The sequence below is a fragment of the Ictidomys tridecemlineatus genome, chromosome 7 (assembly GCF_052094955.1).
Source record: "Ictidomys tridecemlineatus isolate mIctTri1 chromosome 7, mIctTri1.hap1, whole genome shotgun sequence".
Classification (NCBI taxonomy): Eukaryota; Metazoa; Chordata; class Mammalia; order Rodentia; family Sciuridae; genus Ictidomys; species Ictidomys tridecemlineatus.
The window spans coordinates 66,595,013-66,616,136 of record NC_135483.1 but is presented as its reverse complement, the minus strand read 5'-3'; the positions used below and the strand labels follow the sequence as shown (position 1 = coordinate 66,616,136).

At 37.3% G+C, this 21,124-nt stretch overlaps 1 long non-coding RNA gene and 1 other non-coding gene across 2 annotated transcripts in view; both read left to right on the top strand.

Annotated features, from left to right (window-relative positions):
- The window catches only part of LOC144365300 (uncharacterized), a 303,078-nt gene that overhangs the window by 79,216 nt on the left and 202,738 nt on the right, over window positions 1-21,124 (top strand). The gene's annotated exons all lie outside the window — the stretch shown is intronic.
- LOC120883776 (U6 spliceosomal RNA) lies at window positions 1,141-1,246 on the top strand. The gene has a single exon (XR_005725975.1). It is a non-coding gene; the product is annotated as a U6 spliceosomal RNA (small nuclear RNA).

Genomic DNA, 21,124 nt, shown 5'->3' with positions numbered 1-21,124 from the left:
AACTTAATGGAGAAAGAGGCCAAGGAGTTTTGGTTGATGGATGGGAAATATGAGGGTATTCCAGAAGAAGAAAACACCATCCCTGCTTTCAATATGCATCTGAATGAAGACCTACCCAAATTTCAATTTCTGACACAGTGAAATGAAATAATAGAGAAAGAAGTAAAGCCACATTGAAAAAGTGGAAGAGTAAGAAATAGCTATGCAGCATGATGTTCATGTAACCCACTTGTGAGTATTGGTACTAGAAAGCTTTTCAAGGTTATAAAAGGCCTGTAAGTCAAGGATAGTCAAATGAAGTCCAGTCACAATTCAATGTGTGAACTCCCTGTTACACACCTAACCAAGCAAATGAAACTTTCAGTTACCAAAGGATTGTGAATGGAGAACACTCCTAGGCACTGACACCATGATCTCTGTGCCCTGTTGATAAGGATGTGTATGCATAGCCCAGGTGTGGGCAACTGAGTACCTCCCTGTCTGGTGACAGGAACAGAAGAACTCAGAGGCAAGTATTTGGGTAAACGTGACAGGCAAATAAGATACTTTGTGTGCCTATCTATTTTTACATTTTTCCAAGGCTACTGTGGTAGCTGCAGAATTCTACTATCCTCTGAATTGACCTATACATGGGGTAGGTCTGGATCAGTCTGAGCTTCTTATAGCAATGTTGGTATTTTGAGTTATCAGGACAAAGAAATTTTTAGCGGTAGGTGTGAAAGGGTCAATCTATAACCTGATTTCAATTTGGGGGTCATTTTAGACAAAAATTAATTTAGGATTAAGGGCTTGGCTTAATATTCTTCACTATATGACCAATGAATATTATTCCTCTGTAATTGTATTTGAAAATAATATATAAAGTAAAAAATATTTTTTATGTTTAGGAAGTATCTTCATTGCTTGTTGTACTTATGTGAAAAGGAGAAAGAAATAACAGGAGGAAGAAATAACTGACAGTGTTACCTGGTCTTACTATGGCCAAGATGCTCCTATAGGATTCCCTATTACATGATCCAAGCAGTGAATTTCAGAAGCGAAATCAGTGCCAGGTGAGTTGAGACTAACAAGCTTCCTGACCTGATATACTCTAGTGTTTATTTACAGATAATCTTAATTCCACAGAGAAGTGGAAGTAAAGTGCTTGCTTTGCAAGCACACTGACTAAAATTGGAACAATATGAGAAGATTAGCATGGCCCCAACACAAGAATAACATTCAAATTTGTGAAGTGTTCTCTATTTTTAATTGTCACACTACACCCTATAAATATGTACAATTACTATATGTCAATAAAAAAAACCTTAGTGGCATATGACAACATTTATTTTTACTCATGAAAAAATGGGGAAGTAAAGTTGGAAAAAAAAAGGAAGGTACCAAATTTCATTGGTCAACTTTCTGGTTATGTTGAAAATAGAAGAAAATAGAAGAAAATAGAAGAAAACTTTAACTTAAATGTCTTACAAGGACCTGCATACATAATACAATCTTATGTAATGTATAATGTTTCCGTACATTTCAAATGCTCAAATTATTTTTTCATTTCCAAAATAGTGTTATTTGCACCTTATTTTCACAAATAAATACAATGCTTAGTTTGGATATGAAACCTTTAACAAGATAGTCAATGTAGATTAGAAACTTTTGGGTTGTTTTGCTAGAATGTCTATAGCTGATGTATTATAGGTTTAAAACATTTAAGGATTTTCCAGGATGAATAGAAAAATGAAGATCAGCCTAAGAGGACCTAACTTAGTTCCAAGTAGTTTCCCTAAACCAGACACTTGGTGTGATGCTGTTAAAATTTACCTAAGACGAACATTGGTTGATATAATATTCTTTGTCTTTACTTTTATTACCCAATTTATTAGTACCATAGTAGATGAAAGGAAATGCTTGTAAACATTATCCTACAATCAGAAAAAGAGACAACTAAAGAAGGGGGTGGGGGAGAGTGAACATGAACAAGCCAGGGCTGTTTAGGTTTAAAATAGTCCAAGGGATGATATAGCCTGACTTAGTTTCATCAAGATAATTTTTATTCTTTATATGTTGCTGAAAGAACTGGTAACATTTCAAACAAAATAAATGAAGTACCACAGGGCTGCCTTCCTAATAGGAGATATTGTACCTTGTGGATCAGTGCGCTGAGCCCAACAGCCTGCGTTCTGATTCCTGCACCATTACTTAATAGCTATGTGACCTTGATGGAGCATTTTCATCGCTCTGTGCTCCCATTTCTCTGTTTGCAAAAAGGGGAACAATGATAAGTATTAATTTTTCTCACAGGGTTTTGTGTGAGCAGTAAACTAGTTAGTGTATCAGATCAGACCAGTGCTAGCTAATACTATTATTGTTTTCTGTTTTCCATTATAGGTTAATACCCTTGTTGTCTCTTGGTTTGATAGTACTTTGTTCTTCTTTAGACATCTACAAGGGAAGGCATTGGCTGTTATTTTATGAGTTCGGAGCATTTTCCTTTAATACATTATTAGTCGTGCTGTTAAACCTTTTTTTTTAAGAAACTGGAATGAAAGAAATTCCCTATAGATAAACTCTAGGAGGGAGTGGAGAAAGGGGTGGAAAAGATGAGGACAATCCACTAGGGGTGAGGAAGTTGCTGAGGGTTTGGGTTGGAAAGAGACTCCAAAGGGAGCTATCACGATCATGATATGTTGGGAATCAGTCCCCTTGGTGCCAGAATCTTGCAGCGTTGCTCCTGGATCCTTCTTCAGGAAAAAGTGCACTATATGTACTTGTGGTCCTGTGTCTCACCTCCAGGGGGCGCCACGCTCAGCTCTAGTCATTTGTATCTCAGGCTTTTCTCAGCTCCTTCCTATTTCCTTTCTGAAATACATTGTTTTTACAGCCCATCTAATTTGGGTGTAAGCTTGGCCAGCCTTGTTGTCATTTTAATATATATTATTTCAGTTTTTCACACAATCTGTAATTTATTTTATTGACTTTCTAATAAATAGAGGAGAAAAGCTCTTATTTCCATATGGACTGTGCATTTTGGAGATGCTTCTCATGGCTCAATACTAGAGCAAATCCACTCTGGCTCATTTTCATCCCTCCCATTTGAGGTTTATGTGTCTCTCCTCTCCTAATTTTTCATTAGAATATAATAATAGTCTGAGGAAAGGGTGATTTGATATGTGATATATTTCATTATGTTCTTATGGTAAGGGTAGCGTCTAAAGTGGGAGAGCATCGCTAATTTTTCGGCACAGTAATTTATTCCGCAGTATTTAAATGTTGTAATTTTCACACGGAGGCACATGCTGCCACATCTATCTTCCCCTGGACCAGTCTGTCTTGCTCTTTCCTTTTCATCTGTTTTGTTTTTGCATATTTTTTTCATAAATTCGACAGATGGCCTCTTGATGAATCCTTGATAATACTGTCATGTAAAGCAGCTAAGACTAGAAATCATCTCACAACAATTTTTCATTGCAAAGGCAAAATTGAACAGAGACAAACATCACTAAGTCCATAACAACAGCCACAAAATATCTACTTCATGTAAATAAAGAAGACAGGCTTGCCTCCTAACGCTTTCGCACAAATGCCAGCGTCCTTTTAAAGTCCTCTGAATATTTTATGTTGTGTTTAGATCCCTCTACAAGCCGGGGTTGGTTGAGATTTGTGGGTTTTCATATTCTGAACAGTTGTACAGCCTCTTTTGCTCGTCCTCTCCCTTCTCCCCAAGCCCCTCCTTTTCGGGCTTCATAATTGTGGATCAGGTGAAGTTTGCGTCCCCTCATTTCAAGGTCATGCACCAGTAGGACCATTTTCCTGACTCAGAGGGCACGTAATTTCACAGCCGTGTACTCCTCATTAATCCCCCTGAGTGGGGGCTCGAGAAGTTCCAGATCACAGGTTTGTTTTTGTCTTGTTCTCTGACTCAGTGCTTCACAAAGGGATTAGATTAACCCCTTTGATTGTATTTATATCTTACTGCATCACATTAGAAACAAAGTCATTTCTTTTACCTCCTCCCCCCATGCTGCCCCATTCCATTTCCTGTCCCGTATTTTCCCCTCCGTTTAATGAATAGGTTGCAGTTCGTTAAAGAGAGGTTTCTGATAAATACAGGGAATTGTTCATTTATGGGTGGTCATTGCAGCTTTCTTTACTGATCTGTGTTTGCACGTGCACACAGGCACACACACATACATGCACACACAATGGAAAGAAATATATACACACACACACAAACACACACACACATATACGGATATTTTTCTTTCTTTTTCAGAAGCCTGAGAAGTCTCCAGGATTATCTTAGAGATGAAAATTTGTTGTTCAGTGAGGATGTGAATTGAAGTCCCTAGACTGTAAATTCTGACAGTATTTAAAAATTAGAGTGTCCTAAATCTAGAGCATTAATGTTTTGTTTCTACCTGCAGTTGGCTTCTAGGATGAGTTGGCACAGGATCTCAAACAAGACTCTTTTCTCATTTTAAAATAGTCCCTTTCTCCTTGCCTTCCTTTCCCTGTCCTTGTTCCTGGCTCTGATGACCTCTGTAACCCTTAACAAGCATTTGATGATAACGGGGACCTCTTACAGTTTCTCAGGGTGTGTGACCCCTGCAAGCCTTCTTTGGGGGTCCTGAGAGTTGCTACTCTTCATGGTGGTGGCGATAAGAGCTTTCATATACATAGCCAATGCTTTTAAGTATCAGGCACTTCACTGTCTCCCACAGAGGGAGGCATGATGGTACCCACTTTACTGATTAGGAAACTGTCCTAAAGTCAAAACTTGTGAGAAGCATTGCAGGCAGCACTGAACCAGGACTCCTGGATTTAACCGAGCACTCTGTCATTCTCCTTCTCCAACAGAGAAGCTGTTCTCAGACATGAACTTAAAACCAGTCGCTGCTGCTTCAAGTTTATATGGGACAGAACAAAAACTATACTCCATTTGGGAAGTACAGTTTCTTTCTCTTTTTTGTTCCTTTGATAATAAACATGGGCTGGAAAATGATCAAGCAAAATTAATGGTCAATTCCAACTTAAAAAGAAAGAGGACATTATACCTGCTCTGGCCCACTGCCCTCTCTTCAGGAGGCTGTGGAGCCCATGGGTAACAGGAGTATCATCTCTGTGCCTGACAGACCAGGGTTGGAATTCTGGCTACTACACAAGTTACTTTGCTTCTCAAAGTCTGGATTGATATAGATTGCTCTGAGGACTGAAAGTGAATGCTTGCAAAGCACTTGACAAGTTCTCTGGTGCAGATGCTGCAGAGTGATAACTCTAGGTCCTGTTGTTGCTAGAGGGGTTATTTTATGGACCAGCAGAAACACCACGTTTAACTAAGAAAAGTAATTCTACTTCTTTACCCAAAAGTCATGAGTTCAGATTTACTAATCCTGCTGTAGCTCAGGGAGAGTGCAGGAGACCCTAAGATGGGCTGAGCATAGGAGGGGTGATTATACGAGTTAGTGCTGGGTGATTTTATGACAGAGGCAGAGTGCCTTCAGGATGCAGGGGCAATTTGAAGATTGGCTATTTTGGCAACTCTTTGGCCTGGAGGAGAAGGGATGAAAGTGGGACTAGAGCTGTCTTTAGTAGAGAAACAGAATTACTTTTGTTATTTTAAGGTGGGGAATATTTAGCCTTCTTGTCTCTGTCTCATTTCAAAAATGATGGTGGTCAGGCCTTGTCTTACCTTGTTCCCCTATAGCCTGAGTGACTGTCTTAGTCAGTTCAGGATGCTATTAAGAAAACGTAACAGACTAGGTGGCTTACAAATAGAAACTTATTTCTCACGGTTCTGGAGGCTGGAAAGCCCAAAATGCAGCTGGCAGCCCTGGTGTGTGGCCGTCTTCTCATTCTAACCTCACACATTGGAAGTGGTGAGGGGTTTCCCTTAGGCCTCTTTTATAAAAGCACTAATCCCATTCATGAGGGCTCTGCTCCCTGACCTTATCACCCTCAGCCCCACCTCCTAATGCAGTCACCTAGGGATGAGGCTTTCAATGTGGATTTTGTGGGGACATAAACTTTCAGATCATATTAGTGATTGTGACTGACATTTATGTATATTATGTGTAACCCAAATATGTGCAATTGTGAATAGAATGACTTCAAGGCAACTTCAAGGCACTTTAAAAAATCACTTTTTCACTGATTAGATACCTTTCCTAATATGTTTTTGAATATGTTTGTGTGTATGTACTATTTCATAGTATTTACAAAGTGCTTCACCCATGATTAAAAGCAAAAACCTCTTTACTCTCATAACAATTATATGAGGTCAGTACTCGGGTTATCCTGTTGTAAGATGAGGAACTGAGACAGCGAGGCAGTAACTTGCCTAGGTCTCAGCTAGTCAGGGGCCAGGGATGTTGCTGTCTGAGAGTCCCATTTCGTCAAGAAGGCTCAACTCATCCGAGACATTTGGTGTTCCTTTGGGATCAGAAACTTCTGATGGTCTCTTTGGGAAGTAACATACAGTTAAAGATGGGATTTCCTTTCTCTTCTTTGCTATATGGAATTTGTTATTTAGGTGCTTGTTTTCTTTGAATGTGCTGATGGATACTGATTGAATAAACAAATTTAACTTACAGATTCAAGTCAAGAGGTGGCTAGGACACACATTCTTCTACAGGGCTGGCTGCATGAGGCATTAGGAGCTCAGTGATGGAGGTTGGTGTGGCAAAAAAGTTGGGAGACGATTAAGTTTGGAGACAATTGGGGAGAATGCTGTACTGTGGATGGTACTCGGCATACTAGCAAGACAATAAAGTTTTCTAAAATACCAAAAGTTCAGTTTTCTAAAATACCGAGCTTTTCTGTGTCTAGAATATAAAGTTTTCTAAAATACTGAAAGTCTGTTTCACTGCAGAGAGGCCCTAACTAACTATAAAAGGAGAGGGCACTGGTAGTGAAAATGAAATTCAGAAAGGAAATATAAAATGTAATAGGGAAAGAACTTGAAGGTTCCTATTTTAAAAACTAGCATTCAGTAATATAACAAACATTTCTTTGAAAATGGCAATATGTGCATCCAATTGTGCTAAATCCTGGGAATACAGCGCATTGCAGGGAAGACACAGTAGGTCCTGACCAAATTCTTCCTTCTTTTAATTCTACTCAACAAACACTGAGTACCTAATAAATAGCGCGCACCACACACACACTCAAATTGAAAACCAAACCCAAGCCCAAACCAAACCAAAAATGCAGATTAAAATAAAATAAAAATTTTCACTTCAGTTTTTCTATCTTTGTCTTCCAGCAAATGAAGAGACTGCTTCTTCACAGTATTTGGAGATCTGTGGTCTTGTTCAAGCTTTCCTCAAACTGTACTTTTTGACCACAAGGTTAATATTCAACTCACATTTATCGAGACCAGGTGCTTTTCTCACCAAATTTTCTCTTTCATCAAGATGCACAGTGGGTGTTTTTTAATTCCCCACACCCATGAGAGTGCTGAGGCTGGAAGTGAGAGAGTCGGGATTTGAATCCAGATCTCCTTGCTTGAAATTCAGACCTTCTGCCTCCACAGAAATCACAACTTTGGACAAATCTCCAAACTCTTCGCACTCTTATTTTTTTATCTGCTTTATCTGTTAAATGAATTTCTCATTAATTCACATGTTTATTAACTTAGCTACTACCCTTTTAAAGACAAAGCTTCCTTTTTTATGTTAAATAGGCAATGTTTGTATGTACTTATTAACTTTATCTTTGGGACATGAGATTACAGAGGAAAGGAGGTAGTGAGTGGCTTTTCCATATCATATTTTGGAGTCATCTTTTTATTAAAAAAAAAAATCAAACACAGAATTCTATTTTCTCCTCAGGTTCTTTGTCACCAAGCAGGGAGAGATGTTTTCTTTGTGCTCTTTGGCCTCAACCTAGGAATTTGATGAATTCTACTGTGTGTGTGTTGTTTTGTTTAGGCAAGTCATCAAATCTTTTTGTGCCTCTGTTTGAAACATTTTTCTTTTATAATAAAGCCATAGATTTTTGATCAATAACATTTCTGTGAGAAATGACTACTAAACATTTTGGAAGCGATACACATGGCAGAGAACACACGCTCTGCTGTTGGATGGGAGCCTGCCCTCTACTCTGTGACCCGCGTGGGGACCTGTTAGGCAGAGATCACTGGCCGTATTCATAGGCTAGCCCGATAGCCAGCCTGCTTCATTTATAAATGCACATCTGGGAGGATTATATTTGAACAAGTTAACTTTTGTAACAGTCATTGTGGTTTCTTTTTTGCCTTTGTTTGGGGTGAGGCAGGGAAAATAGAGCCTATTTTCATAGTCCATTCATGTGACCAGTATTACCTTGGAATGGTGTGTGTATTAAAATTCACATCATTCCATTAGCAGGAACTTATTCTGCATTATCTCAATTCCATAGGGGTTGGGTTATTCCATTCATAATTAATTTTTTTTACAATGAATTGCTCTTATATGATTTTGCCTTGTAGAAAAGCATCTCACGCCCTCCTTATTCCTCCCATCCAAATATTCTTGAACCCTCTTTAAAGCTTCTAAGAATCCCCTACTTCTTAGTGAAAGGCCTGGTGATTTTTTCCAACAGGAAGCAAGAAAAAATTCCCACATTCTCTAGCAATTTTGGTACCAGCAGAGGCATCAGCTGTTTGCAGCTGTCCCTTTGGGATCACAAAATCAAACAGTAATATTCCTGATATGGACAAAGCCTGGGCTTCAATTATTCAGCAAGAATCACAGTTGTGCAGGGAAAGCAGCATGCCAAAGTGGACCCAGCACAGGCCTGGGAGCAAGAAACTGCACATTTTAATTTAGATTCGGCCCCTGATGCATTGCACTACTGGGCGAGTCCTGAACCTTTCTGTGTCTAAGCTTTCAGGTGCAAGACCCAGTGACTGTAGCTCTCAGTCACATTGTGAAGAACACAAGGAGAATTGTCTCTCTCTCATGTTCCAGGCAGGCAGCCCTTGGCTTTCTCTGTGTCCTCTTTCCAGTGGCTCAACCATTAGTCCTGGAATATTTATTGCCTCCCAGGGTGGAAAACCCTCATCTTTCTCCCTTGGCTGGATAAGCAGGGATGTCACTTTCCTTTTATACCCTCCCAGCCTTAGGAACTAATAGTACCAAATGTCAACCTGCCTGCATGAAAGCATGGGGTGTATGACCTTAGCACAATTGGGGTACAATTTCCCCTAAACAGGAAGGTGAACTGACCCATGTTTAATTCCCATCTTTATCACTTACCTTATTTCTTCTATCTGAAGACACATTTTCACTTGTACAAAATTGGGATATATTTTATAATCAATGGCATCTTTGTATATTGTTCTAGTTTAAGGTTCAGCATTTTTTATTTTATTTTATTTTTTACTGGAACATAAAATAATGGTGGGTCTTAAAATTGAAGTTGACTTGGATTCCATGAGATGCTACCATACCAGATCTTTAAATCTTAGTTTTCTTTAGAGAATGGGTGATAATATTGAGGATGGTGGTACAGATTCCTGATGAAGATAGAGTAAGATAAAACATGTGATCAAATCTATTATTGGATAGTAGTTGGCACTCAATGAATGTTTGTTGATGGAATCTTTAAAGTCAAGAGGTGAGGTGATTGGAAGCTACAACTTAACATTTCTTTTTCATTTGTCATGCATAGGTGGGGGCTGTGGTCTTCCAAATAATGTCTGTGTTGACACAAGTCCAGGTTTAACATGTAGCAACATTTTCTCCTCTTCTCTCCCCTTCTAATCCCTTCTCCAGGCCCTTTTCTGATGGTGTGAAAAGAATAGAGAAGGAAGAATTTTTTAAAGAAAGCCTCATGGGCATATCACAAATACCAATGTTGACCTCTTTATTTGCATGGTACATGATCACCTGTTTTACAATTTCTATGAGAATGTGTTTTTAATCATTCATGTGTCTTCAAAAATATTACTGGTTTATAATGTAACTAGTTACATAGCAATAATGTGGGCAGGCGTTGGAAGGATTGAATTCTAACTTGAACAAACTAAAATTTGATGGTGGATGTGCAATATTGTAGTTTGTCTAATTAATATACAGAAAAAGAAGGTATTTCTTAAGTGTAAATAAGCAGTATAGTGCTTTGAGTAAACAAAGTGGCAAGAGAAGTATGTGTGATGCATTTATTCATGTATTTAGAAAATAGTTTTGTGGTAGCTTCAATGTGCTTGGCATTGTATTAGGCACCAGAGACACAAAACTAAGACTTGATCACTGCCCTCCAAAACACCATGGCCGGATTGGGGGAATGGAAGAGAAAATGTATTGGACCATGGTAAGCAGGACACTAAAAAAAAGTAAAGAAATTAGAGAGAAGACTCAATAAAATGAGCAGAAAGGAAGGTAGGCATGAAAGGTCTTTTTGATGACATGTGAGGTAGACTTTAAAATATTAAATACTAACTCACAGTTAACCATAGTGTAACAATTTTAAATTTATCAAATTCAATAATTATACTGTAGCTATTTAACAAAGTGTCTTTGTTCTTAGAGATACAAACTGAACTATTTTGAAGTAGTAAAATGTTTATGATTGATTTTTGAAAGCTTCATCAAAATAAGAATTGTACACACACACACACTTGAAAAATGTGTGAAGATATACATAGGAGAGAGAGAGAGAGAGAGAGAGAGAGAGAGAGAGAGAGAGAGAGAGAGAGAGAGAGAGAGAGAAATACAGCCAATGTGGCAAAAAGTTAGAAATTGGTGAATCGGGGTGAAGAGTGCATTGTTTCATTCATGCAGTTTTTCTGTAGGTTGAAGTTTTTCCAAATTAAAAATAAAAAAGGGTTTACTCTTTTTTTTAATTAAACTTTTAATTCTAAAATTTCCTGAAGAAAGAAAATACAAATTTATTGTAATTAAAGTTGTGTTTGCAATTGAGAAAGACTGTTTACTGATTCATGTTGAAGCCCCAATATTGAATTATAATGTTTGTGCCCTTTTCTTTCATCTATTGCCTTCCTTTGGCTTAATCAGATATTTTTATCATAGCATATTTTTTATTTCTAGTTATATATTGATTATTTTTAGTGGTTGCTGCAAAGAATATAATATGTATTCTTAAATCATTCAGTCACAAAAAATGATTAATTATATCACTTCCATAATAATGCTAGAATCTTAAAACACTTTACCTCCATCTACATCCTTCTAATTTTGCATTATTGTCTCACATTTTAACTCTGAACATATTTTTAATGCACTTCCACAAGACATTATTACTATTGTTTTGGACAGCCAGTATTCATTGAGATTTACCCACTGGCTTAGTTTACTTGGGTTTCCATAATCAAATAGTACAATTTTGTCATAGTTCTGGGGGCTGAAAGTCCAATACCAAGGTGCTGGTGAGGTTGGTGTCCTCTCCTTGGTTTGCGTATACTGTCCTCTTGCTGCCCTGTGTGTGTATGTGTCCTACTCAGTCTATGTGTTTAATCGTCTCAGAAGCACACCAATGGGATTGAATTAGGGCTACTTCCTTTTAACCTTCCTTTCAACCTCTTTAAGGGCCTGGGCTTCAAAAATCTAGTCACTCCAGCTGGGATTGTGGCTCAGTGGTACAGCACAGGATTTCCATTTGATCCTCCCCTAGCACAGGTGGGACCCGGGTTCGATCCTCAGCACCACATAAAAATAAAGGCATTGTGTTGTTCCATCTACATCTAAAAAATAAATATTAAAAAAAATCTAGTCACTCATTAAAACTTCATCATATGAATTTTGGAAAGACACAATTCAGGTTATAATGGTGGTTCTGTATTTTCTTCTAGGATTTCCATTTGATCCTTTCATACAGATTCTTTGGTAAAATACTTCTTTTTGGTATATTTTGTCTATCTTTAAAGACATGTGTTCTTTAACAAACAATCATAGTAAAATAAAACTCTTTGCTTACTCAGTGATTGGATCAACTTTTTTCTTAAGAACATTTTCAATGTTTATAGCAGCACAATTCACAGTAGCTAAACTGTGGAGCCAATCTAGATGCCCTTCAGTGGATGAATGGATAAAAAAATGTGGCATATATACACAGTGGAATTTTACTCAGCAATAAAAGAGAATAAAATCATGGCATTTGCAGGTAAATGAATGGCTTTGGAGAAGATAATGCTAAGTGAAGTTAGCCAATCCCAAAAAAACAAATGATGAATGTTTTCTCTGATATAAGGAGGCTGACTCATAGTGGGGTAGGGAGGGGGATCATGGGACGAATAGATGAATTCTAGATAGGAAAGGCCTGAGAGGGAAAGGAAGGGGGCAGGGGATTAGCAAGGATGGTGGAATGTGATGGACATCATTATCCAAAGTGCATGTATGAAGACATGAATTGGATGTCAACCTACTTTATATACAGAGATATGAAAAAATGTGGTATATAAGTGTAATAAGAATTGTAATGCAAAAAAACAGAGTACATATATGAAGACATAAATTGGTGTAAACATACTTTATATATAAAGTTATGAAAAATTGTGCTCTATATGTGTAATAAGAATTGTAATGCATTCCACTGTCATGTATTTAAAAAATCAATTAAAAAAATAAAAAAGAAAAAGAACATTTTGAACATAAGATTTCTCCTAGAATTCAGCACATTCTTTTTATTGAATGGTAGGTATTGTGTATGAAAATAATGTTGAGACTACATGATAGCTACTGTCTTTCAGTGAAGATGTTTAACCTTTTTTTCTGCTAGGCAGATGGATCAAAGGCTTATTGCTTAATCCAGTCAGGTTCTGAGTAGAAGACTTGGTTTTGGGTGACACTTCTGAGATCTGACTTTGAACTGAGAACCTGGTATATTTGTCAGAGTCCTTCATTCTGGTAGTTTCTGACATCTGGTCTTTGCTTCTTAACATACTGAGGTTGTCTAACCCTCTCCTCTGCTTCTCAGCACTTTCTGATCCACTCTTGGCCCCAGGCAGTGTCCAACCTCAGCATGTGTCTATGGGGAAATGGGAGGTGACTGTGTATCAGGCTCTGTTCTCCATCCTTTTCTTCTCACCAGGATCTTGGCATCTCATATTTTCCAATTTTGGCTCTATGAACCCTAAGACTGAAAAATATCTACAGGTTCCTCTGTGCTCCAGCCTCTATTCAATCGAATCTCAAAGCCTTGGTCCACCATCACCCCTCAGCCATCAGACTCGGCAAATGCAAGGGAGGAGAGGCAGCTATATCACCTCAGCTCACCTTCTATCATCCATGGTTTCTCATTCTCCAGCTGTTGTCTTCTCTCAGGCCTTTTCAACTTTTATCAGTGGGAATAATGTCTGACACAAGTTACTCCATCCTACTGGGAGGCAGAAGTGACAGCTGGCATTTAATTTTCTCATCAACTCTATGGGATAGGTGGTATTATTATTATTATACACATTATTTTTGTTATTAATAATGAGAACATATGAATTAATGTATTTTATATTTTATTTTTTAATTTTTATTTATATATGGCAGCGGAATGCATTACTGGCACAGTTATGTAGCTAGTTAGTTGTAGAGTCAAGATTCAAACCCATTCTTTAATGGCTCCAGCGCTCCCGTTCTTAATCACAATTTTATACCGCTTCTCCCGTTCACCCCATATTCTCCTGTTTACATTTTGGTTATCAGAAGCTCTCATTTTACACCATTACCCAGGTCTTTTATTTCTACAGAGATTCCTTATTTAGAGAAGACAATAGATCTCAGGTGATTGAAAAAAGAAAATATTTGAATTAGCTAATGTATGCTTAGCTGTAATGACTGCACGGTTAAGTATTTTACAGTTTACAAAATTATCTTTGTTTGTATTGTTACTCAAAGAAATTTGCCTTATAAATAAAATTGAGATGATCCTCTGAATTGTTCTTTCCTTCCTCTTTTTGTCTCTATTACTAGTCTTATTTTGAGATGTGTGTGTGTGTGTGTGTGTATGTATTTGTGTACATGTGTGTGTGTGTGCATGCTTATATTGGTATCAGCCTTTAAATTTGTATTGTTTTAAGGGACTTTACTTACCTATCTGTGGTTTTCTGTATTTCTTTCTTGGTGGCAAGGATTTAATGAAAAGATTAAGTGTCTTTTTTCTTTGGTCTACGTTTTTTTTTTCTTTCTAAAACTATGTATAGAGCCTGATTAATAGGAGCTAAATTAACATTTGGTGAATTAAGTGTATATAGTTTTGATGAGGTGGGAGACTTCTTAGAATCTTTAAAATAATACCACAGAGGTTATTTTGAAATCTGAAGTCTGCTTAACATTAACATGAGAAGATGGAAAAGGATATATAAGATATATTAGTGCTCAGAGACTGAAGAGAGAAGCAGAGGGAAAGAATCTTTCAGTATATTTCTGTTTCATTTTGCATACTGTTAAAACAGTGATGCTTTTGCTTATAATAAGAGAGAATCACATATAGACTATGCAAAGAACCATTTCTCACCTATCAAGTTGGCAAAAGTCCACAAGTTTGCTAATATACTCTGTTGTTGGAATCTGCGGAGAAATTGGCACTCTCATATGTGGTTGATTTGAATGAAAAATAGGAAAACCTTTTGGAGGAGGATTTGGCAATATTTATCAATGCTATGTATGTCTTTACCTTATGACCCAGCAATCCCACACCAAGGAACTTACCATAAAATGGTACTGGCAAAAAAGATAAAACGATAATTCTGAAGGATATTAGTAGTACTATATGGATCAAAGTAAAGCCTAGAAAAAGCTCATATTTTGATCAATAGAAAACTAGTTGAATCAACTGTGGTGTATGCACAAGCTGGAGTGCTGTATGGCTGAGAAAAGGCATGAGGAATGTCTTTATGTACTATAGAGTAATGATTAGATAATGGAATAATCTTCCAGATATTTTAGCTGGAAATAGCAAGGTGAAGAAAAATGTGGCCATCCAAAGACACCAGCATTGGGGTAGATGTGAAGAAGTTGGGTACATGTTGGTTTCCTAGGACTGCTATGATAATGTACCTTAATAAAGTAAATGGAAATTTATTCTCTCATAGTTCTGTATGCTAGTCCAAAATCAAAGTGTTGGCAGGGAATTGGAGGCTCTGGAGGATCCAGGGAAGAATTCTTACTTGTCTTCTCCTGGTTTTTGGTGGTGGCCATCTTTGGCATTCCTTGGTTTGCAGCTACATCACATCAAGTTCTGCCTCCATATTCATACGACTGTCTAACCTCTGTATGTGTCTGTGTCTCTGGATCCAAATGGCCCTCCTTTACCTTTCTCTACAAAGGCACCAGTCACTGGATGAGGGTCCACTCTAATCTAGTATTACGTCTTGTCTTGATTTCATCTGCAAAGATGCTATTTCCAAATAAGCTCATATTCCCTGATTTCTTAGGTTAGGACTTCAAAGTATTCTTTTGAGAACACAATTCAATGACAACACAGGGTATGTAAATATGTGTGTGTGTATATGTATATGTGTGTGTGTGGGGGGGGTGTTATTTGTGTATGTGGTAGAAGGCTTATGCTTCTCTAGATATTATTTTAATTTTGAAATCATATAAACATAAATATCAAACAAAATTAAATAAAAAATTCCAGAAAGTAAAATTAAGATGAACTAAATCATGAGAATATTGAGTTTATGGCATTTCATGCACAAAGAAAGTATTTTTTGTGACTTCAAAAAGCATTTCTTTGACCACATTTCCTTAGTGGGATATACCCTAAAGAAAATGGAATTGAAAAAAAATTGTTTTTAGTAATCATATTGGGGATGCTATTGTTAACATTCCATTAAGACTGTTGAGTATGTATTGTATGAATAAAGTAAATATGTAGTTTTGTTTGTATTAATGGATGAATAAATGAGGCGAAGTTAAAAACCGTATAGTCCTACCTTTGAATCCGACATATAAGTTTGAGTTCATGGTCTATCTTAGTTAAGACAAAAACAAAATGTATTTCCAGCTGTGATCACTGAGAAGTTCTAAAAACAAAGGTCAACTAAGGAGCAGTAAGCAAACTCAATGTCAAGGTCCTGGTTGGTTAGCACCATTTCTGTGCTGAAAGAATGAGGATTCCTCAGAGAAATGGCAGATCTGGGCAGGAGGTGTTCAAGGTGAGCCTGTTTTTGCATCTCATCATATAACAGACCATGGAAACTATCAGAGACTGCCAAAGACATATTCAGGGCTCAACTTGAAGAGGCCCCACTGGGAAACAATATGACAATTGGATTGTCAGTAAGGGTTATAACCACATTGGACCCAAACTTTTCAAGTATGCTTAAATTCATAATTTATAAATTATTATGTGTTAGATCTGAATGTCCCCCCAAACCTCATGGTCCCTACTAAAAGCATGGTCCCTACTGCAACAAGATTCAGCGGTGGGTCTTTTAGAAAATGACTGGATCATGAGAGCTCTGATTTAATCAGTGGATTAATTAATTTGGTGAATCCATTTATAATTGAATGGAGTACTGGAGTTGGAATCTAAATAGAGGAAGTAGGTCACGGGGGTGGGGAAGGGGATGTGCCCTGGAAGGGTTTATCTTCTCTCTGGCCCCTTCCCTCTTTCTGCTTTCCAGCTACCATGCACTGAACAGCTTTCCTCCACCATGCCCTTCCACCATGAGGTTCTGCCTTGGAGCCAGCCAACTAAAGACTGAATCCTCTGGAACTATGAGCCAAACAAATCTTTCCTCCTCTAAGTTGTTCTTGTCAGATATTTTGGGCACAGCAACAAAAAGCAGACTAACACAAAAATGATTTAAGAGCAAAAATACTATCAATGGTCACCTATGGAGAATGCTAGGGAACCAGCTCATTATTTTGAAAATCAAGCATTTATCTCATCTTTCCTATGTAAACCAGATCCCTGGACAATTAAATAATTGATGAGGAGAAGTTTTCTTTACTAAAATATCCAAGCTAATAAAAGGAATGAGTGAAGAAAAAGAAAAGAAAATGACTATTTTGAACAAACAAAATAATGGATCTTTGATAATGGCTGCTAACATAAGCAAGCCAACTGGATGTTAATGAAGCCTGATAGAAGGGGTGAAGAACTTGTGCTTAAAGTTGAACCAAACATTCTGATAAAACCTCTGTTGCCAAATATAGGGGACAAAGGAACACATTAAATCATATATGGGGCTATAAATAGCAAAACCCATACAGTGGAAATCTCTATAGGACAAACTATTTAGCTTCTTTAACATACAAATTTCAAGGAATATCCCTTCTACCACTTCTCTCAAAGGAAAGAGATGGAGATAGAAGCTATTGATTAAAAAGACTTAAGTAACACATTAACTAATTCCGATGTATATATTTATTTGGAATCTGTCTCAATTAAAAAAAAATGTTAGAACCATTTGAGGCAAGGCACAAAGCAACTCGGTGAGACCTTGTCTCTAAATAAAATACAAAATAGGGCTGGGGATGTGGTTCAGTGGTTGGATGCCTCTGAGTTTAATCTCTGGTTACTCCCCACACCAAAAAATAAATAAATAAATAAAAATAAAAACAAATTAACTATTTGGGGGAAATATGAGCATTGTTTGGATATTTAAACATATTTTTAGGCATGATAATAATATTGTGATGATATTTTTTAAAAATATGCTGAACAATAGAGAGTGTAATGTCATGAAGTTTGAGATTTGCTGATAATAGTCTGGCTAGAATATAGATTAAATTGTAAAATAGGTTATGAGTTGACAGTTGTTGAATCTGGGAGATGGGTACATATACTGTTACTTTTGTAAATATTTGAAATTTTTTATAATAGAAAGATTTTTTTAGTGATGTTCTAGAACATCACTAAAAAAATGAGAGTCCAAATCAATTCTGTATTAAGTAAATTTTATTAAATCATTGGCAATTTAGTTGGTAATTAACAAATGTAATGAAAATAGTGAAAATAATAACCAAGATTTATTACGTACTTACTGTGTTCTTACTGCCTAACATATACCCATCAGAACTCTGGGGTTAGTTAGTAACTGTGAAATACCAATTTTATAGTTGGGGTCACTGAGACTCAAGTCAAACAGATTTGAACTTAAGTTGCCCTCTCAGCTTTTCCATGTAAAACACCCCCTACATGGGAGGGCTATACTTTTTCCTCTTTGACCATTTCTGAAGATCCAGATTATACCTCCGCAGTAAAGGGTTGTTCTACCACCTCAGCCTATCAATATTTCTTCCTCTTTTTAGATTCTATTTTACCTTGAATAGTTGCAGAAGCTAATTATGTGCTGATCTGTGACATCTTTCATAGTATTATCTTGAATCGTTATTAAAATATCTAATCACTAAATTTACTTTTTCAAGTGCAGTGTCTCTAACTAGATAGACTCTTAGACATCTCGAAGGCATAAACAGTGTCTTATACTTTGTGGCCCTCATACATGTTGGCATTATGCCTAGTATGATAAATGTTTTCAAGTGAAAGAAAATTGTTCAGAGACTTGATAATGAATGGCCAACAAGATAGATTCTTTGTGTCAGTGCTAGCAAAGCTATCTAGATGTAAAGAGAGAATTGGCAAATTATATTAAGTTGTCCATATACGAATCCACGTTCAGAGAAGATTCTTATTCCTACTCCTCTTATTGCCTAGTATATTGCCATCCCTCTTCTGTACCCTTTCCCCAGTCTTTCTAGAGGTAGGAGTGGGCAGAGAAAGAGAAATCCAATAGACAGTTTGAGAAAAGGATTGCATAGGTTCATTTCTCAGCCTCAGTCTCAATTTCTCCACCTGCAGAGAATGTGTGTTTATTAGATCTTGGATATGTTGGAAACGTAGCAGGACTGGTTCTTCTCAGTGTCTGGATGTGGAGGAGGGACCCGAGGCAGGAAGACTGGTGATTGTAGCACTCTGGTGCTTCCTTGGACACAGTCTATAATTTTAATTCTATCCAGAAAGCATCCTTAGCAATCCCATTTAGTTCTCCCACCTAAAACAAATTCTCCAACAGCTTTTATCAAGAGCAAAAGTGGCATTTTATTTTCATCTTCCTGGCTCTGTGTCTCTCAATTCTGAACTTGGTTGGGGAAAAAATGTATGCTATTTATAAGTCCTTCAAACCTCAAGTATGTAAAGAAAGTGTATTTTAAAATACATTCCATTTATAGCAGAAAAAAAGGCAGGAGATCTTAAGAGCTAGGCCTGGTAAGTAAATTTTGTTGAAAGCAGAAAAACTCTTCTGAAGGGCTAGGAAACTGGCCTAGCCCCTGCTCACTCTAAAATGATCTGACACTCTGTTGGGAGAGCATGGCTGTGTTTGGGAAGGTACATGATTAGAGCTTCAAAGGCATGGAAACCTCTAGCCACTCATCACTAGTGGGAGAAGCAACAGGAAGGTGATTTTATTCAAATCAGAATAAAATCCACATCAAAGGAGTTATGGGAATGAAGAATAATACTGAAAGAATGAGAAAAGGAGGACAAATATTAATCATACACTATAGAAGGACAATTTTAAAAAGTTCATGCAAGAAAATAGTAAGTGCAGCTTGTAATCAGACTTTGAATGTAGATGAACTGTGGTGTGCTCCTAAATTGAGGGAGAAAAGTAGGCATGTTGAGTGGGAACCACTCTTTTGGGATGCTTTGGGGGGAGACTCACAGCTAAAACAAGAGAAGTGGTCCAGACATGTGAAGATAATTTACCAAGGTCACATCTGTTGGACTCATTCTTTTTTTTTTTTTTTTTCCTGAAGTTGAGGACTTTTGCCATCTGGGCCTTGTGTGGTGGTGAGAGAGCTGGGTTCAGATGGGAAAAGCCCAGTGAGTAAGACCACACACACACAGACATACGAGTTAACTTGAACAATTTCACTTTTGTCTTCTTTATGGACTAGAGTGCTGAGTAAAATATCTTTCGGCGATAATTCCTTGCAGTAAATAAGTTGAAAAACTACTATACCTGCTATGGATATGGTTGAAGTGTGTTGCTCAAAGGTTCATATGCTAGAGAGTTGGTCCCTAGTGTTGATAGAGTTGAGGTGGAATTCTATGAGGTGGGGCATAGTGGAAGAATGTTAGGTCACAGGGGACTTTGCCTTTGGCAGTGATGAATGTAGTTCTCACAAGATCCTGGTTAGTGCCTGTAAATGCAGGCTATAAAAAGAGTAAGTCCAGACCCTGAAACTCTGGCTCCCTGTCTCTCCATGCAATTTCCTCTGCATGTGCTCCCACCATTGTGATGACCTCTGCCGTGACGATGCCATCCATCATGGTGCACTCATCAGAGGCCAAGCAGATGGGGCTGCTTGATCTTGTATTTTTCAGTCTTCAAAACTGTGGGCAAAATAAACCTCTTTACTTTATATAGTTCCCAGCCTCCAATATTTTGTTATAAAAACAGAAAATGGACTAATACAATACCATAAAAATGTTGTAAGCTTCATATTGATATTTGGTTGATTGCTAGGTATAAAACATATTAATGCTACACCAAGAGCAAAAAAGTGATTTTTCTTATTCTGTGAAATCAGATGCCTTTACTCTCCCAAGATGTGGCATTCCCAGAAGGCCTAATGAGGGCGCACCTAACAATTAGACCTTTGTCATTCAAAGAAGGGTCTGCAGACCAACTCCATCAATATCACCCGAGATCATGTTACAAATAGAGAATCTCAGGACCCACTCTAGAATCAAAGAATCAGAATTTGTATTTTAACAAAATTGGTTTGATGAGTACGGATCTAGGTGATTTCTACAATCTTTTCAATTTCTGAAATTTTATGAATTTTGAATACTTAGCTGTAAAGTATTCCCTTTGTAATTCTGTAATCAGGTGAGTGATTACAGTTTTGGAAGTCAACTAGGATGTCTTCACTCTTATGAATCTATCTATTACACACTACATGCTCACACGAACACAGCAGTTATTATATTATCCTGAGTGCTAACATGATTTCCCCTCAGGAAACTGATTCAACTTGAAAACTGCCTTCGTATTTTTTCACTTAAAAACATATTTTGAAAAAATATGTCTGAACCATGAATGGGAGAGACTATTCAAGATGGGTCATTATAGCTCCTCCATGTGTCATGAGGAACACAATGTTTGGTATTCTCGGAATAGTGTCATGCAGAGGGTAGAAAAACGCTTAATTAGCTCATTAGCTCTGAATTTATTTTTATC